This window comes from Otolemur garnettii, unplaced genomic scaffold (genome assembly GCF_000181295.1).
Source record: "Otolemur garnettii isolate 467f Iridium unplaced genomic scaffold, OtoGar3 scaffold00007, whole genome shotgun sequence".
Taxonomy (NCBI): Eukaryota; Metazoa; Chordata; class Mammalia; order Primates; family Galagidae; genus Otolemur; species Otolemur garnettii.
The window spans coordinates 5,978,299-5,982,513 of NW_003852402.1; the positions used below are offsets into that span (position 1 = coordinate 5,978,299).

Below are 4,215 nucleotides of genomic sequence, written 5' to 3' on the forward strand. Positions count from 1 at the left end.
GTCATTGTTGTTTGGCAGGCCCAGGCTGGATTTGAACCTGCCAGCTCAGGTGTATGTGGCTGGCGCCTTAGCCGCTTGAGCCACAGGTGTCGAGCCAACACCAGACTTTTTAGAGATGGGGGTGGTCTCACTCTGGCTCAGGCTGGTCTCGAACCTGTGAGCTCAGGCAATCCACCCCCCTTGGCCTCTCAAAGTGCAAGGATTACAGGCATGAGCCACCACGCCTTGCCAAGGAAGAAGTCTTGACAGAACAGGAGAAGTGAAGCACACTTGAGGATCAGATGGATTTAAATATTGTTCATGGCATATAGCCTAGCCCATCTCTAGGTGTTTCTATGGCCTGGGCTTTATTGGCCTTCCCCTGCTCTGCTACAGCATCTGCTAATGGATCATCTGAATTGGGAGTGTTAAAGTCTGGATGGATAGCAAAACCATGTTTGTAGTGCTGGGGACCATTTATCTTTCAAAATATCTAAACATACTCTTCCCAACTTGTCTACATTATGATGATAAATTTTGGCCATGAAACATACTTTAGGAGCTGCCATTGAGTATTCTTCTGGAAGAAATAGTTCAAATTTAAAAGTCTCTGAAAGGGGGAATCGTGGGAGCCAGCAATGATCACTTGAAAATAATGGGCACTGCTCTCATCTGGTTCTGCTTTAATGCTAGGAACTGGTTCTGCCAGCTGGTCTTTGATGATCCTGCAGGGCAGCTGGCCATCTCATCAGATCCTGAGTTTGGCCTCTGCCTCTTTAGCTACTTGAATCAGGTTTTATGGTGGCATGCACCTATAACCTCAGTTACTGGGTCAGCCAAAGCAGGAGGATTACTGGAGGCTGAGAGTTGAAGACTGACCTGGGCAACACAGTGAGACCTTGCCTCTTAAAGAAATAGACAAAAAACATGGACTCCAGAGTCAGCCAACCTGGCTTCAGGTGAATTCACTAGCTTTGTACCTGAGGCATGTCTCTGAACAGCTCTCTGCCTCTCTTTCCCCAGCTGTAACCCAGGTGGGTTACTGTGGGGATTAAATGAGTTGATAACAGCACCTGGCATGCAGAAACCCCTCAGTAAACACCAGCTCTTCAAACAGGAGCATGCTGGGTCCTACACCTGGGACCCTTAACTCCTCCCTACATGATGAAATCTCAACTGTGGCCTTATTTGAAAATAAGGTCTTTGTAGATACAATGAAAGATTTCAAGAATTTAGGGTAAGCCCTCAATCTAGTGGCTGATGCCATTGGAAGATACCAGTGAGGAGGCTCGGCGCCTATGGCTCAACCGGCTAAGGCGCCAGCCACGTACACCTAAGGTGGCGGGTTCGAATCCCCAGCCCGGACCCGCCAAACAACAATGCCGGCTGCAACCAAAAAATAGCCGGGCGTTGTGGTGGGCGCCCGTGGTCCCAGCTACGTGGGAGGCAGAGGCAGGAGACTCGCTTGAGCCCAGGAGTTGGAGGTTGCTGTGAGCTGTAATGCCAGGGCACTCTACCCAGGGGGACAGCTTGAGGCTCTGTCTCAAAAAAAAAAAAAAAGAAGATACCAGTGAGGAGAGGGAAGGCAGAGGAGAGGACCTATACAAAGAGGAAGGTCATGTGAAAACTGGGTTGAGCAGGCAGAGGTTGGAGTTACACTGCCACCCAGCCAGCAATTCCAAGGATTGCTGGCAACCACCAGAAGCTAGGAGAGAGACTTGGGGAGTTTCTCCTTTGGAACCTCCAGAGAGAATCCTTGATTTTGGACTTCAGGCCTTCTGAACTGTGAGATAACTTTCTGATTGTTAGGGCCAGCCAATTTGTGGTCTCTGGTTTTGGCAGCTCCAGGACACTGATCCAAGCTCATGCAGGGTAGTTTGGCTGTATGACTAGGAAGCTTTCACACTTTGCTCTCTCTATTCCCAAGCAATGCCATGTTTAAGTGTTTATTTCTATTTATTTATTTGTTCATTTATTTGTTTGAGACAGAGTCTTACTTTGTTGCCCTTGGTAGAGTACCAGTGGTGTCACAGCAACCTCAAACTCTAGAGCTCAAGCAATCCTCGTGCCTCAGCCTCCCAAGTAGCTGGGACTATAGGCACCTGTCACAGTGAGTGCTATTTTAGAGATAGGAGTCTCCCTCTTGCTCAGGCTGGTCTCAAACTCCTGAGCTCAGGAAATCCACCCGCCTCTGCCTCTCAAAGTGGTAGGATTGTAGGCATGAACCATGGTGCCTGGCCTTTCGGCCATGTTCTATTGGTCAAATGATCACACAGCCCAGATGAAAGGGAAGGGGACACAGACCACCATCTTTCACTGGGGAGGGTGTCAAAGAATTTACAATGTTTTAAAACTGCTGTAGGCTTGTTATGAGGATTAAATGGTGTACTTAGTCTCAAGGGATCATCCCATGGGTCATTTATGAATATAAGACAGCTTTATTAGGAGAAGCCTGGCAGACAGGGCTTAGCCAAGTGATCAAAGATAGCATCAAAGTAATAAAGCACAGAGACACTGCCACTTAAAGAAGCCAAGATACTCTTGCCTTGGGGCCTGTGTGCTTGCCACCCTCCCCGCCCACAGTGCCCCTGCCCAGTTATCCCCAGAGCTTACTCCTTTACTTCCTCCAGGTCTCTGCTTCACTGTCCTCACCTCAGAAAGCTCCTCCCACTACCATCTGCACACCTGTGACCAGCTCTGCCTCGCCTTTTCCATCTGACATTACATGGAATTCTTTTGTTTCTTGTTTATTTTATTCTCCAGTAGAATGCTAGTTTTTCAAAGGCATTTTTGTCTTGCTCACAAGACAAACAGTATCCCTTGCAGTATCCCTAGCACCTAGGACAGTGCCTGGCACATAGTAGGTGCTCAGTCGAGATAGGTGGAATGAATGAATAAACCTGGTCTCCCTTGATTTAACCCACTTGTGAAGGGCCTGCACCTGGGGTGTTTCTTCCCACTGTTTTCAGCTTGCGTTCGTGCATATCTCTGGGGACTGAGCCACATTCATGTCTGGTTTCCCAATCTAGCCCATGGCACACCATAGACCCTCAAGGATCTGTTCACAAGCATGTTTGCACCTGGCATCTCAGGGAATCCTCACCCCCGCCTTCTCAGATGGATGTGATCATTCCCAGCAACAGATGTGGTCCAGAGAGGAACAGTGGCTGGACCAAGGTCCCACAGATGGTTGAGGCAGAGCTGAGCCCTGAACCCCAGTCTCCCACTTCCCAGGAAGAAAGTGCTTAAGAGTGACAGGTCCTATGTGGGAGCCCGGGAAGGATCTTACAGCTCCGAAGCTCCACAGGGGTAGCAAATCCAATACCTAGAGGGCCACAATTGGGAGCTGGTGCAGCAAAAGCCTTGGTTGGTCACAAAAAGCCGGAAATCCCGACTTGGCCACTGATTCAAATGAAGTCAAAGGGGGAACAGCCAGGACAGATTCTCTGTAGGTGGCTGCCATCTTTTGGTGAGTAGTTTGCCACTTTTTCTTCATACTGTATCTATATTCTAGACTGATCCTCCACATTATGGCCCAGAGAGAGGAATGATTCATCAGCCAAGGTCAAGAGCCATGATTTGAATATGGGATCTGGCCTGGGAAGACAGAATTAGGTGGGTAGTGATTCCCCAAGCCCCAACTTAATCCCTGCCGTCCACTATAGGGCAGCCCAGGCAAACACCAAAGAGGAAAACCAGATGCAGACGGAGTGGGGAGGGCTGAGTTTCAGAAGAGAGTAGACCCAACGCATGGCCTCCAGCTCTCTCCAGCTATGTGATGTTGGCAAGGCTCTCCCCTCTCTGAGCCTTGGCTTTGCCTCCGTAAGATGGAAACATGATGCCCTGAGTAAGGGTTGACTTGCTATTGTCCTGCTTGGCTGGTCCAATGTGGGCTCCTCCACCCCAGGGGCCTGGCCTAATTCCACTTGCTCTGCAGGTTAAGGGACCAACAAGCAGAACTATGCTTTGAATACGTCCTGAAATTCCTGCTGTGTCTACCACACAGATTGCACAGGAATCAACAGTGTGGCTTCAATAGAGGCCTCAGGACACCCGCTGACCCTGGAGCCACCCTCACCATCCTGGTATCCCTGCCCAACTCACCCAGGCTGAGTGGGTGCTTGGGATCCTCCATGAGTGACATTAACAAGCTTTGTTAGTCCTGTCTTCATTTTTTTCCTCTCAAATAAACTCATCCTTCAAATTGCAAGAGCCCTAGGGTATTAATACATTAGC

At 49.2% G+C, this 4,215-nt stretch overlaps 1 pseudogene; it reads right to left on the bottom strand.

Moving 5' to 3' along the window:
• Window positions 1-287: 287 nt before the first annotated feature.
• LOC111723001 lies at window positions 288-1,102 on the bottom strand (annotated as a pseudogene).
• Between the last annotated feature and the right edge of the window lie 3,113 nt (window positions 1,103-4,215).